At 37.2% G+C, this 26,706-nt stretch overlaps 2 protein-coding genes and 1 pseudogene across 6 annotated transcripts in view; 2 read left to right on the top strand and 1 right to left on the bottom strand.

Moving 5' to 3' along the window:
* LOC127509241 (butyrophilin subfamily 1 member A1-like) overlaps positions 1-21,802 on the top strand; it is an 80,391-nt pseudogene extending 58,589 nt beyond the window's left edge.
* trap1 (TNF receptor-associated protein 1) overlaps positions 1-26,706 on the bottom strand; it is a 157,270-nt gene that overhangs the window by 75,921 nt on the left and 54,643 nt on the right. The gene's annotated exons all lie outside the window — the stretch shown is intronic.
* The window catches only part of LOC127509239 (butyrophilin subfamily 1 member A1-like), a 120,925-nt gene that overhangs the window by 21,849 nt on the left and 72,370 nt on the right, over positions 1-26,706 (top strand). The gene's annotated exons all lie outside the window — the stretch shown is intronic.

The following is a 26,706-nucleotide window of genomic DNA, read 5'->3' on the forward strand; positions in this document are numbered from 1 at the left end:
TATGTGTCCGACGTTGTAAAGAGCGATAGGTTACATAAAACAAATTGCTATTCTGATACATTGAAATGTAGACGACCCTGTATAATTTACTCTTCCACTTCTTCTTCTGAATCAGTTTCTGGTTTAAACATATATAGCTGAATTAAACCAGTATTTCCACTTACCATTGTGCAGCATTTACTACAGTAAAGTTGAGCGAGTGGATCAGGTATTCTGAGCTGTTATGATTGAGTGGAGGTGGAGACTAATATTCATATTCATCCACAGCAAGGGTGTAGAGTTACATTCAAACTACTTTAAGGCATGAAGAAATTATTTTTGTGATCAAAGAAGGGACTTTAACATTAAGGAAACTGGATGTTTTTTATGTTCTTGGAATGTTACAAATAAACTTGTGTATGTGAATTTAAATCATTGGTGTGCGTGCATGCTGATTAATAATTTGCATAATCCCGCCTATGAATTAATTACGTGTCCAGGAACTTTGTGTAATCTTCTGGACTCCTTTCTCAGGTTTGGCTCCAGTATATTGCATAAATGCAAAAGAGACTAAAAAGCCGTATGCCTAATAAAAAATATTCAATTAACGTGTGTCCGCCATAGCGTTTTTAGACATCTGAAAAAATTCCAGATGCTCTTCTGAAAACAGCAGCTGGGGAAGTTTGAGAGCGCTTTGGAGGTGCAGCGCTCTTCCAGCTGAGACACTTTGGTTGCTTTGATTATTTGGAGTATCTACAGCAGTAATGTGTTACTAGTGTCTCATTTGAAGAATATCACTGAATATAAAAATGCAGTAATCAGTCATATTAACTTCATTGTTTTTCAGTCGTTATACAAGGAGGACGGTTGGACAGTGTAGTATTTGTCCCGCCCCTCCACTGTGATTGGCTGTATAAAAAGTGACAAAAAAGTGAGTGCTGAGTTTTACCCAAAGCTGAAGAGTTTTCAACTCTCAGCTACAATCAATCAATCAAAAGGGCAAACTCGTGAAATATTATTATGGTAGTGTTATCAAAATGAAGCGTCATCAGTGTCATCACAGAACGTTCAATTGTTTTACGCACCATTTATTACATGTGGGAGCAGGAGTACATTTCTTTCGTACCAACTAACATTTTAAAAATTTTAAATTACATTACTTGGACATGGACACCTCTGATAACAGATCACTCTAAATTGTAATGTAGATGCATTTTCATGAGTAAAATTTACGTCAGCTTTAAAGGGTCATGAAAGCCCAAAACACATTTTTTGAGATGTGAACAGATATGTACAGGCTGCACATCATTAAAAACAGTAAAGGTATTCATTAAGTTTATTCATAAGTGGAAATGAGTTAATTTACATTTTTTTAGAGCAAGGTTTAAAGGTTTGATGCAACAGAATTATTAGATAAACCTCGATTTAATCTAGATTAAAACTTGCTCCTTATTGGTGTAACCCACCCTTAATGTGCTTATGTTATGTGCTTAATGTTTTGCAGATAATAGGTTTATTTCTTGGAGGACATCAGTGATCCTGAGTTCAGTTTTTCTTGCACTCAGTGTGATTGCTGGATTACTGATCGCTGCGTTTGTTCATAAACACAGAGGTAAAGTTCTAGTTTTCTTGTATATGTAACTAAATGAGGCAGCTTGGGAATATTTTTTTTTAAATGTTTTACTCTATTTTTAGTCATTTTTCAATAATTTTTTATTGAAAGTCGTGAACAATGTCATTTCCACCACATCTAAAATGATTGTGTTGTGTTTAATATCAATCTATGATGAAAACTTTGTTGGCTGGTTTCCTTGGTTGAACATTGAATTTTAAATTGCAGTTTTAAAGGTGGGGTAAGTAGCTTTTCAAAAACAATGTTGGACATTGATGATATTTGAAATCACCCCAAAAAAAAACAAAAAAAAAAACTGAAGAACTCTCTTCATTGCTCCGCCTCCAAAACTCACCCTCCAATCCTAACCACCCTGCTCCGAGTCGGTCAGTAAGGATGGGTACCGAAACCCGGTATTAAATTGGCCCCGGGGCTAAATTATGAAAGACCGGTGTATCAATAAGCTCTGACGTTAACGGTTCTGCAACCGGTACTGGAGAAATTATGAAGAAAATACACATACATTTATTATTGCTATATAGACATTATCTTGCAAATTCTATCTCTCCAGAGTCACCAGCTGTTTCTGTATGCAATAATATTAGGACATTTGTCTATGATGCATTTTTGCTTTTCGCAATCCAAAAGAGAGATCGCGCTCACGCACAGGAGCTACAGCGCGCGCAGCCGCTCACAACATGAAAGCCCTGTTTAGTTGTGACGATGTAGGAGAGAACTAAACAACTAAACATCTGCTTACACTTTAGGCCTGTGATATTAAGCTAATTTTTTTTATTTCGATTTTGGCTTCCAAGGTTCATCAGAAAGAAGATATTTGAGGTAAAACTATTAAAAACTAGCCGTGTTTCATCTAGCACACCTTTATTTTCTTCACAGCTGTGCGCGTTCGTTCCTCCCTAAACCCAAACTTAACATCAGAATCAGCACAATCGGTGATTGTTGTAAAATGCAACAATCAACTTTACTGTTGCTAAATTGCGGTAAATGTTTGATAATTATTATCAATGTTTTAAAATGCTGAAAGCACAATAATCCACACAAGAGACACTCTTCCTCAAGCTGAATTGTGTGTGTGCGCCAAAACGGATCACAAATAGACAAACAAATTACACTTTGGGCTTCGGGTGCACGTCCAAACGATCAGATACACACAAAAATATGTTAAAATGACCGGCTTGGAGAGTGTTTAGCTACTTAAACACAGTTTATATCGTAAGTGTACATGAACGGCTGGGAGAAAATCCAATGTGTGTTAATATCTATTGTCTTAAAGTGACAGCAGTCACCTTCAGACGATTGTGTTCAAATGTTAATGTTAATGTTAATCAAACAACAAAATGCAAAGAGAAAATCACTCACGGCTCTTCATCTGAATATAGTTAGCTTTAATAAGCATTAATCTATTAATTTATACTGTGAAAACCATGCAGTGTTATTTTACATTTTACATTTACATTACTTAGATTTCCTAAGTAACCAAACGACAAGGAAGCAAAAAAAAAAAAAAAAAATGAACATACAATACACAAGAGTAAATACAAACAACAGTTCAAACAGTTCAACAGTTCACTCAAACCCGGTTTTACTCAGTGTGGAGCAGAATCAAAGCAGCCTTCGCATCTGTTTTCGCTGGAAAGCTTTTCTAATATTAACATGGGTCTTAAAGCGCTTGCCCACTCATAAACCTTCATTCCAGTGATATTCTTTTGAGCTCTTTAGTATTATGTTTCATCTCTCTTTCTGCAGTGTTTTTTTTCTTCAAATCTCCCTCTCGCTCGTTCTCTCCGACCGTCATACGCCCCCTAATGCTGATTGGTTACACATTTGTTGTTGGTGTCGGCCTGACTAACTTTCAAACAGTGTTTTTGAAAAACTACTTACTCCATCTTTAATACAGTGGGATCTGTTTCAAGGTCTGCGACCACTTAAAATAATATAATTAGAATAATTTGTACTAGTGGTCTCAGTCTATAGACACTGTAAAAAAAAAAAAATTGTTCACTTAACTTTTTTGAGATATTTTACATTGACTCAGTTAAGTTGAATTCACTTAGAATATTATCTCCCGGTTTCACAGACAAGGCTTAAGTTATTCCTAGACTAAAATATGTTTGGGCTGTTTTAACTGAAAGCAACTTATACTGACAGATCTTAAAATATGTCTGTGCTATCGTTTTGTCTCAAGATGCACACTGATGATGTGAAGTACTGAGGAAAATATTTTTGTCCCAAACACCATGGAAGGAAATGTACACTGTAAAAAAAAAATCTTAATTTTATAGAAAATAATTTTTTACTTTTTTTTTTATTATTATTTTAAATTGTACTCAAAACTATATCTGTAAAATTGACAAATTCGAGTGTTATTTTAAGTATTAGGCCATTTATGTCAAATTACAATTAAAATAAATTCTCATTTTTCATACTGAAAATTACTGTATTATTTATACAGTATTTTTCTGTTTTCTTAAATTACATATACAAATGTATGTAAAATTACAAAATAATGGCGATAATAATTTGTGAAATCCCCACCAGACACAAAGGGACAGTTGGCATCATTATATATAGTCTATATATTTAATGCTGTTTTTCCTTGGTATTATTCTGAATTTTCTTCAGCAAACAAACAACTAGAGAATGAGAAGAGCAGAATACAACATAGGGAAATTGTCTTTATTAAATCAATTAATTCAGTATTAATGTAAAGTCTGTTTTCATCCGCAAAATAAACTCTGCGGAATGAGAAGAACAGAATACAAGATGGTGAAGTTATTAATTCATTATTCATTTAAAGTGTGTTTTCAGCCATAAAATATCTACTTAACTGTGTATTCATTTAATGTTGTGTATATCTTGGTTTGGTAAATGGTTACTGGTTGTAATGTTTATTTATTCAGTCACAGATGTACACTTATATGATGTTAACACATCCTACACTGAAAAAACAAAAGTATTTTTACAGAGAAAATGCAGTAAAATTCAACTGATTTCACTTTTTTACAAACCTGCTAAATTTCCTTAAAAATACAGACATTCAGACTACTGAAAAAAACCTTACATAAAGGTAAATGTCATGAAGTTGAACCTGAGATATCCACGAATATACATTAATATAACTGAGTGATGATTGAGCATTATTGGAGACATCTGATGATAACAAGCAGAATCACTGAAGGAAAGAGAAACAACAACTGACTTCAGCCACAGCCTTAGATGAAATCAACTGAAGATAAAAGATTAAGAAGACATTAAATCTCTGAAGATCTCAACAGAGGAGGGTTAAACAACTCCACAAACAGCTTTACCAGCTTCACTTATTACTGACCAGATTGACTTTATTTCGTTATTGTTTCGATTAGGCCTGGGCGATAAAACGGTATCGATATTTATTGACGGTACGTCTTAATCGATAACGATAGAAAAAATGTTCGATATAACTCTCGATTTAGTTTCACTTAAATGCATTAAAGATGTAAACAGACATGAAGTTCGGTTGCATGAACTATCAAGCTCGCTCCGTCCCTGGATCACAAACAGACGCGCTATGAGTGACACGCAAACAAGTTGCTGTGGAGTTCAGATGCGCAATCGCCACGTGAAATCAGATCACACAAACACATGAAAATGAGTGCTGTACCTGCTGGCGACGAGGAGATTGTGAATAAAAAATTACACATCAGCTCGTCAGTGTGGCAGTTTCATGGTTTCCTTACGTCTTACAGTTGATCTACTTAAAAGTTCGTCTTTAGAGAGCAGTGTTGTCATGTCGGTATGGTCAGGTCAAAGTGTCTGAATAATTTTTGGTCCCAACAGCTGCACAAACAGTGTTTTCAACAACACGGTATCTTTATTTCTGTGTTACAAATATTCAAATTATCACAGAAGTACGGAGATAAGAGTTTATAGTTCAGATAAAACACTAATGTCTATGTTATCGATCAAAATAGAGCGAATCAGCTTTTGAAAGAAACTTGGCGCTGAAAACGACGCATTCATCGATTACATTGTTTCACCACCAGGTGGCGATAAGTGAGTGTTAAAAAATGTATTTGATGTTGAATCTTCATTCAACAGATTCTTTCAAATACACTGATTCATCCAGTAATGAAAGAAGAGTACTTGTGGGCATGTAATTGAATCATACAACCAAACAGATTTTTTTTTAATTCAAATAAATGTAAAATTTTTAAACAGACTGCAGCAATTAATATTTTGTCAGAACCTCTAGTAAATTACATGTTATTTTGTTTAGTTGTCGTTCAGAATTGTGATCTCGGTTTGAAACAAACAAAAAAGTTTCTCAATTTATCCAGAATTGTGCAGCTCTAAGTTTCTTTAACACTTATTACATTAACACGTATTAATCTTCATATAAAATAAGAAATGTTTGTTTTAAAATTATTTGTTGTTTGCCTTAATTAAAAATGCATTGGTTAAACTCAAACATTTTTTTCCTACTATTTTTTTTTTTTTCAATAATTATCGATACCGATCAATATGAAACATTATATGGTGATAATTTCTTTAGCTGTATCGCCCAGCACTAGTTTCGATTGATGTTACCATTGTGGTGATCAGAGTTTGCTTTAGTCTTGACGCTTGACTTTAACATTATTTCTTTTGCTGCTGTGACTGTGTTTTTGAGACACATCTGTTGTGGCAAAAAAAAAAAAAAGTCAAGAGAAAATGATGTCTGTGTGACTCTGAATGATATATATATATATATATATATAGTTCAAAATGTTTTGAGCACAAACCGTTTTTAAAATCTTTCGTATTATCTATTTGTCACAGCACTGATGGATCTCATGCTGTAGAATTACTAGGATATCATAATCAAATATAAAACGTCACCAGCGGGTCTTAAAAAGTCTTAATATGACCTTCTACAATTTAAGACCTTAATATGTTTTAAATTACAGCAGAAAGTCTCAAATTCATTATCATGGCATTCAATTATGGCCCTAATTTCCGCGATGCAGAAAACAGGTAGCCTACAGAATCGCGGAATCCATTCATAAAAATTTACTGTATAATGCGGAATGTCACGGAATTTGTCAATTTTTAAATGAATAAATCAAAAGTAGGACTGACAGGGCTCGACATTACCGCTTGTGTGCTTATCCGGGAAAGTGAAAGAGAATTTTACTTGTCTGACCAGACAATAGCCTGATTAAACAACGTGATCTCATGAGAAAACGTGTGTATTTTTACGTAAATTGTGGTTCTGCCACACGTACATTTACTTGCGTTTTCATACACACAAAAACGTACAACATTGACGTATTTAGAGGACTAAAACGTAAAAAGACTTACGTATTAACAGCAAAAAAAAAAAAAAAAAAAAAAAACGTAAATCATGTAACGTAAAGTGTGAATGTATATGAATTCCCATGTATTAATGTTAAAATCGTGGCTTTAATGATTTAACGATGTTTTTAGTCGAATTTATTGAAAGCAGTTTACTCATCTACTTAATATGAAATAACAATTCTGTTCGTGACTTGTGCTGCTCGTTTCGGAGGATTACATAATGTTAAACAAGACTACAATTTAAAACCTTATGAATAAATTTTCTTTAATTCTTTAACCATTTTGTAATATTTAGTTTGTTTGCTGTGAGACACAGAAGGCGTTTTCTCCTATGCAGCGACTGACAATACAACCATAAGATACACCAAAACACAACATAAATTCACAAATCACATCCATTTTATTTGTTCGCTGTACTCCAAATCTTTAGAATCCATATGTTTGTAAGGAACAGATCCAAATTCAGCCCTTTATCCATCGATCTTCATTTTGATTCTCAGCAACAGCGACCGTCACAGTCAAAGCTCGCGCTCGTTATGATTCAAATTTGAAAGTAGCGCCACCCTCGAGAAGCGTTACGACATGGTTTACGGCACTGATATCAAACGCTCATTGGTTCTCACCTGCTTCGTCACAGATTGCGACATGCCGTGTTTCAGTGGATTGACATTTGAAATGAGTGTCGCGCCTTCACGGAGAGAAGCCGGATTCATCATATTTTCATGGATTAATAAGTTAAATTCTGCTCTGTACCCTATAAAAAACTATTACCGCCAGAGAGGACTGTGACTGGAACTCATCATCATTTGAACTACTTTTGGTACCACTTTTGACATTTTCGCAAAAAATAAATTATTGTGATTAGGCTTGTTTGTCTGTTATTCTTTTATTTATAACAGTAGGTAGTTTAAAGAAATGGTTATGGGTAGGTTTAGGGGTAGGTGTAGGATTAGTGGCTCAAAATATCGTTTTAATGTTATTTTAACTAAAATTATCATTTTCCTACACATTTCTGTTCTTTATGTTTTATTCTTTTAACATTCTGTATAAAATGGGTAGGTTTAGGTTCGGGATGGGGTTTAGGGATCTTACATTTATCTACAAAACGATGAAATGGAAATTATACATAGATCTTTATGACATGAAAGATTCGTAAATATTTTGCGTTTTTTTTCGCTGTAAAAACGTAAGTATTTTTACGTTTTAGTGCCATAATTACGTCAATATTGTACGTTTTAGCACCTTTCTAAACATACAAAAATGTACGTTTTGTGTCTTTGAAAGTTACGTATTAATACCCACGTATTAACAATGAAACCAGGCTGAATTAAAACATCAGTAACAAACAATAACTACGGAATCACCAAAACGCGAGAATGATTCATTTAGTGTAAGTGGCGATTAATTGTGGATAATAATATATAATGTATAATGACGGTAACAAGGTTGCGCTGTTGAGGCTCGCGCTGCCTCTCGAGGAGAAACGGAAACAAATTAACGCAGCACAAAGAAACTCAGTTAACAGTACAAAAATAATCAAAAAGTGGATTTTTTATATTTATAACATAAGATACAGTTAAACAACATCACACGGACAAGAGTGCTGTCATCCTGAATACCATCACGACTGAAAATGTGACACTGATTTCATACAACAGTTTAATAAACAAGTAGTTAATATTAAGTAACTTACATTGTAGATGCAATATTGACTTTTTGTTCTGTTTCAGCAGCTAAAATTGTTCCAAACAAAGATCACAGCAGAACTGTAGCGCATCTCACAGCAACAAAATTGCTGTGACACAGCCCAAATTTCGAGACCGCGCAGATGGTGCGCGTGCAATAGCGCATGCACAAGCAGGACAGAAGAGTCCACTAGGTGGCAATACGCACAGTACTGAGCACAATGTGCAGTCGTCGAAGAAGAGTGTGTAAAGAGCGATTCAAAAACAAGACGAGTAAACTCAGAAGCATGCCTTTGCCATCGTTTTTGATTCCTGTTCTCTTGGTGTATCTTCTGAACTGTTGCAATGGTGGATGCACTATTTTTCTCCTCCGATCATGCCCAGCGAATGTCCTGTTGATGACACGATGTCTGGTAAAAAAAAAATTGTACTGCACATGTGTCGAACTCGGTCATTCGCGCGCATCCGTGGTTTAGTAAACTTTGAAAGATGTTCGGACGCGACTGCGCGCGAGACGCGTCCGGGCGCGGAAAGTGAACTATACCTGGGCCTTAAGTTGGGCATCGGGCCAAAAAAAATTTTCGCTACTAGATGGCGGGCCAGAACATAGTCAAAGGATAATTTAAGAAATTAGGCTAATTGATGACAAATGCAACTAGAATTGACTGTCTGTGACAGACATCCCAATATAAATGCAAAAAAAATGTGATCTTCAAATTCTGAATGAATTAGGCCTATTATGGAAGCCCGTTTCCACCATTAAATAAAAAATTAAAAACTGTAATTGCGACTTTTTATCTCAACATTGTGACTATTTATCTTGCAATTCTGACTTTTTTTTTCTCACAATTGCGAGTTATAAAGTCACAATTCTGAGATATAAACTCGCAATTGCAAGAAAAAAAGTCGGAATTGTTACTATATTGCGAGTTTATATCTGGCAATTCTGACTTTATAACTCGCAATAATGAGGGAAAAAAAGTCAGAATTCTGAGATTAAGTCGCAATTACTGTTTTTTTTTGTTTTGTTTGTTTATTAAGTGGCAAAAACGAGCTTCCATACTATAACGCCTAGAAAGAGCATAAAAGCGCTCCCTTTATAACCACTAAAGCTGTCACTCATCTTAATTCATTGCGATCTCACACAGTTTTACTGATTAAGCTGACTGAACAATGAATATCTTATTTGGCCTACATAATAACTATATTTTTTTGTTAAAAGGTAAATTATAACGAGAGGATTTGAGTGCGCAGATCTCAGCACTGGACAAAAAATGCGTTCAAGAAATCATCAAGTAAGTTTGTGATTGGCTACATTGCTCAAAAATACGTTGTAAATAGAAAACCTGTTTATTAGTTTCGACGCTCTCAAGAGCACAATCACCAGATCTGTTTATGATGAGACTGAGAGCATTAGCGAGAGTGCAGAATTCAGTTAGAATTCCGAGTTCAGCTCGCGCACTGAACAAAACTCCGGCGTTTCAGCGATGACTAATCTGAACACCTCTGATTGGCCATTGCAGTTGTAAGCTCAACAGAATCGTGTGTGATTGGTTATAGGGCGCAAGATCTATATTAAATGCCGCAACCAACACTTTTCATTTAATTTTTATTTTCACTTTATTACTAAATTTAGTTTAAATGTGCAGACGCATTTTTGGCCAAAGCCCCCGTTAATTTTTGACCCATTGCCAGGGAAAGGCTATAAGCCTTCCCCAGCTCCGCCTATGATACATAGCCTAATCAGCATAAAACTTGCCACAGCGCACCAGTAAACGTATTTATTATGAGTGTGTAGTGAAAAAACAGCAAGCAGACTTTCTAAACATTTTAATAATTTATTGTTTCAAGCTTTCTACAGATATATTTCTCGTGTCTGTGAGGGAAGTACGGTTCGTTACGTGCTCAAGTTCACAGAGATGACAGAACGCGCATCCTGGTTGATTTCATTTCACAAAAGCACACCGTTTTCTGTTATTGTTTACAGAAATAAAAGTAGACCCGTTACAGTTTGTATTACTCTTATGTGTATGACCAAAATGACGGAGTATTTTAAGTTATCGCACCTGCGCCTCCATGTCATGCAGCGAGCGCGCTCTCCACACAAACGGATATGCACCAAATAATAGTGCACATTTATCTAGGACCACCAGGCTAACATTAGCGGACTTGTAAAGTTGCTACTACTTACATGTTTCAAGTGATAAGCCGTATTTGAGGTCGATGAATGATAGGCGAATGTTTGTATTTCCTGCGTTAACGATCTCTCCCTCACGAACTGCCTGACTTCGCCACGTCTTGATGTATCCAATGCCTTGAGGTATTATGTCAATTTAGGTATTTTTTTCAGTATATCTTGTTCACGTTGTTGTTTTAACCTTTGTATTTTCCGATTTTTTGTGCTCCACTATCGTAATTTCTTTCGGACATTTTGCCGCTATGCTGCCTAGCAATAGCAGTGACGTAATGAAAATGATTGACATGATTTGATCAGCAGCTGATTGGACAGATGTGACCCAAATGTCACATCTATCCAATCACCTGATTTTTTAATGTTTCTTATGGGCCAGTGAGGGTCTTTTTTTGTTCGCGCTGTAAATTAAAAAAAAAAAAATAGCCTGGCCAATCCGGGGCCCCTGCACACGTGGGGCCCCTAGGCTGCAGCCTAGGTAAGCCTGTGCGTTAATCCGCGCCTGACTATGACAGACTGTTACAGTGTCTTTTGTAACTGATAGTGAGCTCTGTAGTTACTCTGTGTTAAATCCTGTAGTAGGACAGTCATTAACAAAAAGCCACATTTGTGTCGCGGTGTCCGGGTTTTACACTGGATAAACTAATAAAGCAGAGTAGTGACACATAACCTGGCAAGTATCTTCATTCACCAACTTCCAACACAGACCGCCTTGCTAAAACACACATATGTGAGAGATGCGGAATGGATAAAAATAACAAAAAATAAAAATAAAAAAGGACTTGAATAAGCCCATAAATGGCATGTTTGAGTCATGCTCTTAACGAACTATGTTTTACTTCCATATTGTTAATAATAAATGAGTATCATTTTAATTTGCTTGTTACACAATGGAGCCTAACTTAATGTAATAATTATTCGATGTAGCCTACTTTTCCACTCAGAATTATTCCTTGGCGTCCTTACATACTAAACTGCATTTTTTTAATTGTTTGCCTGCTGGAGGTACGCTATTATGTCGTGTGCAGAGTGATGTTAACATTTAAGCTGGTGAGAGAAAATGGCACTATCAAAGAATCCAAAGAGGAAAGTTGACAGCGAAAATAGGGCATACAAAGAAGAATGGAAAGACAACTATGCGTTTATCCTACCTAGTTTTGTGAATGCAAAGCCGGTGTGTCTCATCTGCAACGAAGTTGTCGCTGTTTGCAAAGAATATAATATTAGGGGCCGTTAACATGTCGCGTCTAAAAACGCATGGAAAGCGCGGCCGCGCCTCTTTCCTTTCCAAAGCGCTTGCGCTCCCGTGGCGTCTGTCGTTGCTATGCAACCATGAACTGCACTCTCCAGATAGATCTATTTCAGAACCAGCCTTTATCAAGATAATCTGACTGCGGGCGCAGGCCAGACATTATTGCTGGCGGGCCACTTTTGGCCCGCGGGCCGCCTATTGCCGATCACTGCTAGGCGCTTTCACCAGCGCGCTCCAAAAGTGTTAAGATTTGCACGAGCCTTTCCTATGCGAGGCTGGTGATAAAATATGCAACACATCTGGATTCTATTGAGAAAGTCGAACATGTTCTAAAACAGCCACTAAAATGACTGATGAAAAGAGGGGAAAACATCCTCCTGCAAGCTTTTTAAACTCATGAACAGGGCCGGCGCAAGCTCAACGGCCGCTCTAGGCAAAACACATCATGCCACCCCCACTTCACACTCACAATTAAACTCGATCTTTGAGATGCATGTGAAAGACTGGAGGTTTTGTTTATTGATTTATTAATAAACTTGCACTAATATAAAAGCATGTACAAGCATGTTTTCGGATTTCTTTTTTTTTTTTTCATTCTGCAATGTAAAAAATAATCAGCACTAACTACAAATGCAAACACTTATATTGTATAGTAAGAATATCACCTGGAAGATTCAGGAGAATTCCTGGTGGGCCGCTGATAAAGTGGGCCGGCAGTAGCCTACTTCGACATAAAGACGGTTTACGGGACGCGCAAATCACAAGTCTCTAGTTCATTTTCAATGAGAGACACACGAAAGTCCCAAATCGGTGGTAGTTCTAGTAGTTGCGAAGCGACGGTGTGCAAGCAGTTCTCACACCCAAAACCCCGTCACTTGCGCGTGCACAGCTCTCCATTATGAATAGAGGTTATAAATATATGGCATTTATAAATATTGTGCACACAAAGGTGAGTTACGTGACTCCTCCGCTTTCTCTCACACACACAGGCGGAGGGTGAACTAACTTCAGGCTATAAGGAGAAGTGCTTCACCTTTAAAAACACATATTTCAATTTCCTTGTAATAGTTTCGGTTCACGTATCGTCTCAAAACCTACACAGACCAGCATGAACACTCCAGATTAATTATATTATTAGGATTTTTGTTCAGTTTTTAATACAATTCACCAAAAAAAAAAAATATATATATATATTACACTATTAACCAGGCCTAACTAAAAAAAAAAAAAAACTATTAGGCTACATAATTTTGAAAAATCACATTACAAAAATAAAACAACATAAATATTAGATTAGATAAATAAAACAGCATTTAATAAATATTTTTAACATTTATTAGTAAATTTAATATTTTCATTTTTACGAGCTGGGCTAGCCTACTGTACAGAACTTTTTAAACTTGTAACTATTTTTAATTATTATTTTGCATTTTAGACTCATTTTAAGCACTAAGTAAGTTGCAAGTGTATTATTTATTTATTCATATCTGAGTGTACCTTCACCACTTGAGAAGACGTGTGGAAATTGCTGCTTTGTGACTGGGGATTTTTAAACTGTCCAAAACAATCCCGCACCCTGTTATAAAACACATAACCGTATTACTATAATTTAACATGAATAGTTAGTATGTTACTACCTTGAAAGTCGAAACAGATAACGATGTTTCTTTTGATAATTGATGATAATGGCGCTCAGCTCTGGTCCAGGTTAGCGGCGCGCGCGCGCGACCAAGTGTAGCAGTGATGGTTTTGCACGTCCATCTAGTGCGTTTAGACAGAGAAACAATGGAAAAGTAGTGCATTGGAATGGAAAAACACATTCTGTGTGAACGGCCCCTAAGAAATTACAGAAGAGCGTTTTAAGGACAAAAACATGACAAACGTCTTGAAATACATCATCTGAACAATGTTTTGAGGCGTGACTGTAGTATAAGCGGAATAATTGGCTCCGGCCCGTTGAATTATTAGAAAAATAATACTCAAAATAATACTGCTTCACGTCGTGACCGCATCTCCACCTCGGGTGTGCATTATTTTTCTAATAATTCAACGGCCCGTCATCAATTATTCCTTACAAGTGTGCTGTGTCGTGTCTTTTCTTCTTAGTAAGCAATAATGACCACTGACGAATTAAAATAAACAAACTGTTTACTGAAGTTTATGAACTGGATTACACAGATGCAGCGCACACACATTGAATCAGTCACATTTTCTTTCTGCGCACTCTCACTTGCTCACTATGCATTATGGGTAGATTTTTCTTAAACTGAACAACCTAATAAATGGCAATTTAAACTTTATCTGTTATTATCAATGACAATTAATTAAACATTCTGTTATTGCTGTTATTACTCTAATTAATTCACAACATGCTGTTGCTAATGGTTAGTTTGAGGTGTTAATGTTAAGTTGATGTTTATATGGTTATATTTGGTTACGGGTTTGTATTTTAAATTTATATTAATCAATATTCTTTATTAGTTCACTCAAATGAAACACATTCACAGTATTATTACAGTAACGTACAGTTAAATGTGTTACAATAAGAGAACTGTAACTGTGCTTATATACTTGTGTTTCACTGTTAATTTGTAATTTAAGTGTGTTATTGTAGTTTAAGATCAGCTTGACTTCTTCCTGTTTCAGTCTAAACATGTTACTTCAGTTGATGGTCTTTGACTGTTTTTTCCATTAATGGTAAACGTTTGCAGTTCACCGTTTTTTACACATATTTACAGTGTTTAAACAACTAAATTATCATAACTTATTATTGGTCAGAGTTATAATTATGATGTAATTTCAATGTTATTTTCTCGTCTTTTTCTGAATTTTCTTTAGAACATGATCAACTTTTACGAAGTCTGAAGATGGTTAAAAAACAAGGTGAATTTGTTTTTATGGCTTTATTAAAATATGAACTACTTTTGAATTATTTTACAAATCAATGAATGAATACGCTGTGCATTCATAAATGTATACATTATATTTTATTATAAGATATATAAACTGTGTAATGTTTATCAATTAAAATGATTGATCTCATTATTGATCTAAAGATGAATTCTGTTATGAACCCTTTATAACTTCATACTTTCTGTTTTCAGCTCTCACTCATTTAAGAAGATACAGAGGTGAGTAAAAACTGTTCATGTTTTATGACAATTATTTATTTAAACAATTTATATTTTCCAAATTCATTATCATGTCAAACATTTATTTGGTTGTTTATTTTTTTTGTTTGTTTATTTGTATTTTTGAGAGTTCATTTCAATGATTCAAACACTAATACTGATCAAATGTAGTTTATATGTGCCATAAGAGAAAATTTAAACTTTTAAATCTTTAACTAAAGAAAAGCAAGACAAAAAAAATCAACACAAGTTGATCAAACGATGAACAACAACATAGAAAACAATCTCAAGTCAAGCAGGAAGGAGAAGGAGAATTGTGCTGTGAGTTTTATATGTTATCAGGTGTACGATGTTCACCCGGCGGATGAAAAGCTGGGCAAAATAAGTATAAGTTGTACCCCTGGGGGGCAAGAGCTGCCCAAAGTTGCCCCATAGACACACTATGGTGAAGGACGGCCCATGAAACAGGAAGTGTGTTTTTCTGTGGTAATAGGAAATTTGTATTGAACATAACTGGATCACAGTAGAGACGAGGAGGTGATCTCATTTCACTCAGCAACCAATCAGTCTCTCAAGATCATTGTGAGGCTATTAAGCCACGCCCTAGCAACCATTTAGAACACCCTAGCAACAAGTTCCATAGACTTCCATTGAAAGAGATCAAAGGAACATCTTTGAATGTGAATAAACTCAACTGTGCGCGAGATGCACTGACGAACGCAGAAGCTCAGAGGAGAGAGCAAAACAAAACACCGGTCACGAATTAGAAGTCTAAGGGTGCGTTCACACTTGTCATGTTTGGATCAATTAAAATGAACCCTGGTGCGATTGCTCTGTTAGTGCGGTTCATTTGAGCACGTGTGAACGCTGCCATCCAAGCCCTGGTGCGCACCAAACAAGCGGACAGAGACCGCTGAAAAGATGGGTCTCGGTCCGCTTCCAAACGAACTCTGGTGCGGTTCGAATGATATATGAACGCAACACGGACCAAAGACATGTAAACGAACCAGAAACAGGAAGATGAGACCCTAAAAAGGACAGAATCCTCTCACATATCGGTTTTTCTCGTCATAGTCGTGAGTTTGACCATCACAGGCATCAGACGCGCGTCTCCACGCAGCAGATCGTTTGTGACGAATGGATTCCCGCCGCTGTTTTGACTCCTTTACACATTTTATAAGCTCTTCACGAGTTCCAGCCGGCCAAAATACCATCACATGCAGGCTACGCACACACAACGAGCGCATTCACCTCAGCACACAGCGCTGTTTTGGATGTTCGGTAAATTCCTTCTCAAAATAGGCAATACGTCATAATTCGACCAATCAGGATGTGAATGTATCCCTGTGCCTTTAGGTTCGGTATCTTTTGGTTCGGTGATAAAAAGCAACTGCATAGCAACACATTAGTAACCACACTGAGCACCCTAGCAACTACATAGCAAAACCCTTGCAACCACACAGAATACCCTAGCAACTGCCTAGCAACCACTGAGAACATCCTAGCAACTGCATAGCAACCATGCAGAACACATTAGTAACCACACTGAGCACCCTAGCAACTACATAGCAAAACCCTTGCAACCACACAGAATACCCTAGCAACTGCATATCAACTGCCTAGCAACCACTGAGAACATCCTAGCAACTGCATAGCAACCATGCAGAACACCTTAGCAACCACACTGAGCACCCTAGCAACTGCATATCAACTGCCTAGCAACCACTCAGAACATCCTAGCAATTGCATAGCAATACCCAGGCAAACACCTTGCAACCATCCAGAACACCCTAGCAACTGCATAGCGACCATCCAGAACACCTTAGCAACCACGCTGAACACCCTAGCAACTGCATATCAACTGCCTAGCAACCACCCAGAACACCCTAGCAATTTCATAGCAAAACCCAGGTAAACACCTTGCAACCATCCAGAACACCCTAGCAACTGCATAGCAACCATGCAGAACATCCTAGCAACCACTCAGAATACACTAGCAACCACATAGCAACAACATAGCAACCACCAAGAATGCCCTAGCAACTGCATATCAATTGCCTAGCAACCACCCAGAACACACTAGCAATTGCATAGCAACCATGCAGAACACCTTAGCAACCACTCAATACACTAGCAACCGCATAGCAACCAGCAAGAATGTCCTAGCAACTGCATAGCAACACCTTAGTAACCACGCTGAGCACCCTAGCAACTGCATAGAAAAACCCTTGCAGCCACACAGAATACCCTAGCAACTGCATATCAACTGCCTAGCAACCACTCAGAACATCCTAGCAATTGCATAGCAACACCCAGGCAAATACCTTGCAACCATCCAGAACACCCTAGCAACTGCATAGCAACCATGCAGAACACCTTAGCAACCACGCTGAACACCCTAGCAACTGCATATCAATTGCCTAGCAAGCATCCAGAACACCCTAGCAACCGCATAACAACACCCAGGCAAATGCCTAGCAACATGCAGAACATCCTAGCAACTGCATAGCAACCATGCAGAACACCTTAGCAACCACGCTGAACACCCTAGCAACTGCATATCAATTGCCTATTAAGCATCCAGAACACCCTAGCAACCACCCAGAGTACCCTAGCAACCACACTGAGCACCCTAGCAATTGCATAGCAACACCCAGGTAAACGCCTTGCAACCATCCAGAACACCCTAGCAACTGCATAGCAACCATGCAGAACACCCTAGCAACCACTCAGAATACACTAGCAACCACCCAGAGTACCCTAGCAACCACACTGAGCACCCTAGCAATTGCATAGCAACACCCAGGTAAACACCTTGCAACCATCCAGAACACCCTAGCAACTGCATAGCAACCATGCAGAACACCCTAGCAACCACGCTGAATACACTAGCAACCACCCAGAGTACCCTAGCAACCACACTGAGCACCCTAGCAATTGCATAGCAACACCCAGGTAAACACCTTGCAACCATCCAGAACACCCTAGCAACTGCATAGCAACCATGCAGAACACCTTAGCAACCACTCAGAATACATTAGCAACCGCATAGCAACAACATAGCAACCAGCAAGAATGCCCTAGCAACTGCATAGCAACACCTTAGTAACCACGCTGAGCACCCTAGCAACCGCATAGCAAAACCCTTGCAACCATCCAGAACACCCTAGCAACTGCATAGCAACCATTCAGAACACCTTAGCAACCACGCTGAACACCCTAGCAACTGCATATCAATTGCCTATTAAGCATCCAGAACACCCTAGCAACCACCCAGAGTACCCTAGCAACCACACTGAGCACCCTAGCAATTGCATAGCAACACCCAGGTAAACACCTTGCAACCATCCAGAACACCCTAGCAACTGCATAGCAACCATGCAGAACACCTTAGCAACCACTCAGAATACATTAGCAACCGCATAGCAACAACATAGCAACCAGCAAGAATGCCCTAGCAACTGCATAGCAACACCTTAGTAACCACGCTGAGCACCCTAGCAACCGCATAGCAAAACCCTTGCAACCATCCAGAACACCCTAGCAACTGCATAGCAACCATTCAGAACACCTTAGCAACCACGCTGAACACCCTAGCAACTGCATATCAATTGCCTATTAAGCATCCAGAACACCCTAGCAACCACCCAGAGTACCCTAGCAACCACACTGAACACCCTAGCAATTGCATAGCAACCATGCAGAACACCCTAGCAACCACTCAGAATACACTAGCAACCACCCAGAGTACCCTAGCAACCACACTGGGCACCCTAGCAATTGCATAGCAACACCCAGGTAAACACCTTGCAACCATCCAGAACACCCTAGCAACTGCATAGCAACCATGCAGAACACCCTAGCAACCACTCAGAATACACTAGCAACCACCCAGAGTACCCTAGCAACCACACTGAGCACCCTAGCAATTGCATAGCAACACCCAGGTAAACACCTTGCAACCATCCAGAACACCCTAGCAACTGCATAGCAACCATTCAGAACACCTTAGCAACCACGCTGAACACCCTAGCAACTGCATATCAATTGCCTAGCAAGCATCCAGAACACCCTAGCAACCGCATAACAACACCCAGGCAAATGCCTAGCAACATGCAGAACATCCTAGCAACTGCATAGCAACCATGCAGAACACCTTAGCAACCACGCTGAACACCCTAGCAACTGCATATCAATTGCCTATTAAGCATCCAGAACACCCTAGCAACCGCATAGCAACACCCAGGCAAATGCCTAGCAACATGCAGAACATCCTAGCAACTGCATAGCAACATCCAGAACACCCTAGCAACTTCAAGCTTTTTAAAGTTCAAACTTAAAACCTTCAGATTTTTTAATCTAGTTTACAATTAATGCAGTATTTTTATTTTTATCTTGTTGTAAAGTTACTATGATTCCTATAAAATAATAATCATCTTTATTTTATTATATATTCATCTGTAAAGCAGAATGTTCAATATTTTCAACAGTGAATGTGATTCTGGATGCTGATTCAGCTCATCCTCGACTCGTCGTGTCTGAAGATGGGAAACAAGTGAGAGATGGAGACAGACTGAAAGCAGTGGATGGGAAAGACAGGTTTAGTGATTATCTTGGTGTTCTTGGGAAGGAACGGATTCTCCTCAGGGAGTTTTTACTTTGAGGTTCAGGTGAAGAATCAGACTATGTGGGATTTAGGAGTGGCCAGAGAATCCAGTGACAGGAAGAGCTGGATCAGTCTGAGTCCTGATGATGGATACTGGACTGTGAGTCTGAGTGATGGGAAGTATGTGGCTCGTGATTCTGACTCTCTTTCTCTGACAGTGAATCCTCAGAGGGTCGGGGTGTTTGTGGATTATGATGAGGGTCTCGTCTCTTTTTATGATGTGGAGTCCATGTCTCATATCCACTCTTTCACTGATCAGTATTTCACTGGGAATCTCTATCCATTTGTTAGTTTGGGGTTTCTGTCGAATAAAAACTCCACACCACTGATCATCTGTGATGAATGAGATCAGTGAATGAATTTACATGATCAGGTGAAATAAAAGGAAACACAACAAAAAGTGTAACAGAAATAAACATTAAATATTATTGGTAACACTTTACAATAAGGTTCATTAGTTACTGGATTTGTTAATCTTTGTTAATGTTTGTTAATAAAAATGCAGCCGTTCATAGTTTGTTCATGTTACTTCACAGTGCTTTAACTAATGTTAACAAATACAACTCTTGATTTTAATAATGTATTAGTAAATGTTGAAATTAACATTAACAAATATTAATACATGCTGTAGAAGTGCAGTTCATTATTAGCTCATGTTAACTAATGAACATTATTGTAAAGTGTTACCATATTATTTACACTGTCAGTCAGAAATGTGGACACAAAAGAGTGTCACATGTTCACCATCACTCAGTGTTCAGTCACATGATCACTGATCATCAGCACCTCTTCATCTCCTCTATAAGATCACACTCCTCACAGTCACATGATCACTGATCATCAGCACCTCTTCATCTCCTCTATAAGATCACACTCCTCACAGTCACTCTTCCTCTGGCTCGACTGTGGATTCAGACTGTTACCTGTGATGAAACTCACCTGAATGATTGTCACCTGTGATTACCTGTGATACTCAATGATGTTCCTGTGACACTCCAGAGATCTTCTTGTGATTTTTCCAGTTTTCTTGCGTTCTCCAACTTGCTTGAGTCTGGATTGTCCTGACAGGGTCATTTTATGTTTCCTGTGATCTTAAAAACATTTTGATTTAAAGACTTCTGCTTAAATGACTGAAATAACTTTTGTAAACAAATATAAATTATGTTTAAATATTCATGTGAATTTCTCAACAAGATAAAGGCTTTACTTGATCATGAATAATGTTTAGATCTGGAGCAGATGATGAATGAAGATCATCATGAAGTGATCGTACAGTAACTGTTCCTCCTTCAACAAACTCAAATATAAGACATTTCATTTGTGTAACATGTTTTGTTCACTGCATCATTCCCACAATGCCATTTGTGTTATTTCATAGTTTTCATGACTTCACTAATATGTGGATATAAAGAATCAGTTTGTGTCCAAACTTTGATGAGATTCTGAAGTTTATTCATGTAGTCATATATTCATAAGTGTTCATTTACATATATTCTTTATTTTCATTTTTTATTATTAATTTTATATTATTTGATATTGTCTTAAGGAAATAGTTCACCGAAAAGAAATTTTCTTTCCAACCCTGTTTGTATTTTTCTATGAATCAAAATGTTGAGATGTTTTCAGTCTTTGTGTTTCTCACAGTTGATTTTTACTGTCAAACTCTCATCAGGACTAAATGAGTATCTTTGTGTTCTGAGACGATTATATACAAGGAAACATTTACAGCCCTGAGGAATGCTGGATAACAGGTTTGAATGAAAGATTGAGCCTGTTACAGTGAGATCTGAGTGCTTTAATGAACAACAATTAAAATCTACTGACATCCTTCAAATGTATTATAAATAATCACATCACATCCTCCACAGAAGAACCAGTCAAAGCCTGAAGACACTCGTCCACAAAGACAATGATAAAACTTTACTTGTAAATAAATATGAAGAAACCCGTCTATGGCTCTGACTGATTTTTTATTTTTTTATTTTAATTTCGGCCGCCCCTGAAATGGGTCACACTGTTGACACTGTCTAAACAGTTGAAGTAAATATACTAGAAAACACTCCTGTAAAGATGTGTGTTTATTGCACAGTTCAGTTAAATAATAAAGTTTGCCCTTTACAGAAAGAAAATATATTTCGCTATATATGAATGATCAATATATTAAATGGTATAACAGCATATGAAAATATACAGAATAATATATTGTGTAAATATATTAGCCTATAATAAATGTAATAATACATAAGGAATTGCCGCTTTTTATACATTGAAAATTATGTGACAATATATTTACTAATATATCATAATGTATGTCATTTTATATTCAGTAATACACTTCATAATATGTAGATTTTTATGTGATCAGATATAGTACTGCATGTGTAATATATTGCATAAATATTTTCTCATGTATAAACAGACCTATATAGAAAAATATATTATGTAATACATTTCTTGTATTTTATAATTATTTACATTTTAAATGTTTCATAATTTCAAGCTAGTTAACAACAGCACCAGCACAACCTGCATGTACTGAAGTATTTAGCAGAGAAACTATCACTGTGTGAAGAGTGAACAGACTTTACTTCTGAAATAAAGTAATTATAGTCTTGATGGTGTTTGTCCAATCGTCAGCCTAACCTCAGACTCTACTCTTCAGCACAATAATGGTCACCCCAAAAACTCACACATACCAGAAAACCTCATAAATTACAAAATAATAGCTTACAGATCTCCACCTATATTAATATTGAGCAAAACACATGAAATAACACTTAATTTGAACATTTACTCTCCTTTAACAGTCAGAAGCAAAGCATGCTGGGAACTAGAAGTCTGTTGTAACCACTGATCGTAACTCATTCTGTGAATGTGTGTACAAACATACACATTTATATGGGAACATACAAATGTGTCATTGTGTACATTATTATAATCATTTTTATTCAAACAAAAATGAATGTTTGGCTGGACACAATGTGCTCAGTGTAAGTCTCTGTTTTGTTTTACAGGTAACATGTTTAATCTTTGGAGGACAGCGGCCATCCTGGTTTCAGTTGTAGTTGTGCTCAGTGGTTTTGCAGGAATACTGATACATGTAGATTATATGCGGACCAGATGTGGGCCGACAACACTATGTTGCTGTCAGGGATTCACATATGACATGAACAAAATTCATTATAGATTTTTATGAGATATGTAAACTGTTCTTGGTTTTTGCTGGACTTCAAGTGATGACTAATATTAAAAATGTATCTCATTATTGATGAATTCTGTTATGGACTCTAACTTCATACTTTCTTTCTGTTTTTAGTGATCACACATGAAACAAACTTGGGTGAGTAAAAAGTACTCATGTTTTATGACAATTTTTGAGTTCAATAATTTATTGTTATTTATTTTATATGTGCCATAACAACAAACTATACATTTAAACTTGTAAATGTAACTATCTATAAAGAAAAGCAACACAAATAAAATCAACACAAGCAGGGTTCAAAATTGGTGATGTCCTTGTTGGGGTGTCAAGAATTGTATCATAATTAAGTTATTTAATCAAGTTAGTTACCATATGACATGATAATTGTTTAGTTTATGTAAAAGTAAACTGCATTACAGTAGTATAGGTCTATAGTATTACATCACATTATTTTAGCTTAATACAACAAAGCAGATTTAATGCTGTAAAGTTACCAGGATTTCTGGCAAAATACTATAAAAAATAGATTATTATTATTTTATTATATAACCATCCGTAAATGTTCAATATTTTAACAGTGAATGTGACTCTGGATGCTGATTCAGCTCATTCACGTCTCATTGGGCCTGAAGATGAGGAAGAAGTGATGAATGACGACACAGAACCATAAGAAGGTAAAGATGACAAATTTGATGAAAATGATCTTCATGGTGACGATGGATGGATGATCCCAGAGTGTGTTTTACTATGAAGTTCAGGTGATGGAGCGAACTGAGTGGATTTAGCAGTGCTTAGACATCTGGCCAGTCTTTTAATGAGAAACTTTATCCATTTGCTAGTTTAGATCCTGATTGGTGTAAAATCTCCACTGAACATCTGTGATGATTTCTAATGAGATCAGAATCAGCATCCTTAGAAATTACTTATTTGGAAATATGTAAAATGATTTAGTGTGATAGTAATATTAAGCATTTGATGTATAAACCTGAAAATGTGTGAGCAATAATTTCTGTATTGATTGTTGTGGTTTTTAATAAAGTAATAAATTCTGTTTTTGTTACTCTTGTTTTTTGCTCAATGCAGAAGACATAACATCATATTTCCAGCAGGTTTATCTGTGATCAGGGCGCTTTCCTGTAGCAGCTCTCTGCTGAGGTTTAGAGGAATATCTTCACTGTCCACAACACCTGAAAACACAAACACAAGACGAAACTTGATTGGGATCAAACTTCCTTTAGTTTGAACATATTTCTGTTAATATATCAATGCATTTAAATTTGTTTCATGCAGATATATGGATGCTCATCTGACCTTGCAGGAAGCGCAGCCACTTGGGAAGGACGTCTGTGGCTTTGGTTTGGGTCAGAATCTTCCTGCTGTACAGAGACACACTGGATCCCATCTCACCACTCACGTCAAACATGGATGGATTCTGTTCACACGTTTACAAACAGGGTAATGCAGTCAGTCGGGCATCAAAACTAAACATAGAATCATTAGGATTTATTACATGCTGATCACCAAATAAATGGACATGAAATATTAATTTGGTTTGATTATCTATGTACAGTGGGGAAAATAATTATTTGATCCCCTGCTGATTTTGTTAGTTTGCCCACTTATAAAGAAATGAGGGGTCTATAATTTTTATGGTAGGTTTATTTTAATGGATAGAGACAGAATATCAACAAAAAAAATCCAGAAAAAACACATTATATAAAGGTTATAAATTGATTTGCATTTCAGTGAGTGAAATAAGTATTTGATCCCCAAACAAAACATGACTTAGTACTTGGTGGAGAAACCCTTGTTGGCAAGCACAGAGGTAAGACGTTTCTTGTAGTTGGTCACCAGGTTTGCACACATCTCAGGAGGGATTTTGGTCCACTCCTCTTTACAGATCCTCTTTAAATCTTTAAGGTTTCTTGGTTGTCGCTTGGCAACTCAAAGTTTCAGCTCCCTTCACAGATTTTCTGTATGATTAAGGTCTGGAGACTGGCTAGGCCACTCCATGACCTTAATGTGCTTCTTCTTGAGCCACTCTTTTGTTGCCTTGGCGGAATATTATGGGTCATTGTCATGATGGAAGACCCATCCACGACCCATCTTCAGTGTTCTGGCTGAGGGAAGGAGGTTCTCGTCCAAGATTTTACGGAACATATGGCCCTGTCCATCAGCCCCTCAATGCGGTGAAGTCGTCCTGTACCCTTAGCAGAGAAACAGCCCCAAAGCATAATGTTTCCACCTCCGTGCTTCTTGGGGTCATAGTCAGCATTTCTCTCCCTCCAAACATGGCGAGTTGAGTTGATGCCAAAGAGCTAAATTTTAGTTTGATCCGACCACAACACTTTCTCCCAAGCCTTCACTGGATCATTTAGATGTTCATTGGCAAACTTCAGATGGGCCTGTACATGTGCCTTCTTGAGCAGGGGGACCTTGCGGGCACTGCAGGATTTCAATCCATTGCGATGTAGTGTGTTACCAATGGTTTTCTTGGTCACTGTGGTCCCAAATGCCTTAAGATCATTTACAAGCTCCTCCCGTGTAGTTCTGGGCTGATCCCTCACCTTTCTCATCATCATCATCATCCTTACCCTATGTGTTGAGATCTTGCATGGAGCTCCAGACTGAGGGTGATTGATGGTTATTTTGTATTTCTTCCATTTCCGAATAATCGCACCAACAGTTGTCTCATTCTCACCAAGCTTCTTGCTGATGGTCTTGTAGCCCATTCAAGCCTTGTCCAGATCTACAGTCTTGTCTCTGACTTCCTTTGACAGCTCTTTGATCTTGCCCATGGTGGTGGAGAGGTTTGAATGGAAGATACAGATTCTTTGGACAGGTGTCTTTTATACACATAACGAGCCAACATTAGGAGTACTTTCTTTAAGTGACAGGACTAATCTGTGTTCAACATGGGCACATAAACAATCTGTAGGAGGCAGAATTCTTACTGGTTGGTAGTGGATCAAATACTTATTTCACATGATCAAATGCAAATCAATTTATAACCTTTATATAATGTGTTTTTTTTCTGGATTTTTTGTTGATATTCTGTCTCTATCCATTAAAATAAACCGACCATAAAAATTATAGACTCCTCGTTTCTTTGTAAGTGGGCAAACTTACAAAATCAGCAGGGGATCAAATAATTATTTTCCCCACTGTATATACAAATAAGTGTTTTAAATGCATATTTCACTTGTCATTTTGTAATTAAATTATTTTAGATATTATACGTTTAATAGGTAATATTTTATAATATTAAGAAATATCTGACAAGGGAACCTGCAAAGATTTTGCAAACTGTATTATACTTACTGAAAGGGTATTTCATTTTCAGAGTAATTTAAATTCTTTAATTAAGGGTACATTTATTTTCAGTGGGTACTTAAAGTAAGTAATGTGAGTTATAGTGGTTTAGCTGCTTTAAAGAGTAAGACTGTAAGCTACACTAGAAACACTAAAGTCACTGTGTATTTGTCTGACTCAGCCGTCGTCTCAAACTCACCATCTCCGGCAGAAGAAGATGCTGCGGATATTGAGCGGGGCGTCTGCGTGGTAGTGCAGCGTGTAGCGGGGTTTGTCGTGCGCCTTCAGAGAGAGAAAAACAGGTCAGGACCGATGATCAGGAAGGTCAAAGGTCAACAG

Source organism: Ctenopharyngodon idella, chromosome 3, assembly GCF_019924925.1.
Source record: "Ctenopharyngodon idella isolate HZGC_01 chromosome 3, HZGC01, whole genome shotgun sequence".
Lineage (NCBI taxonomy): Eukaryota > Metazoa > Chordata > Actinopteri > Cypriniformes > Xenocyprididae > Ctenopharyngodon > Ctenopharyngodon idella.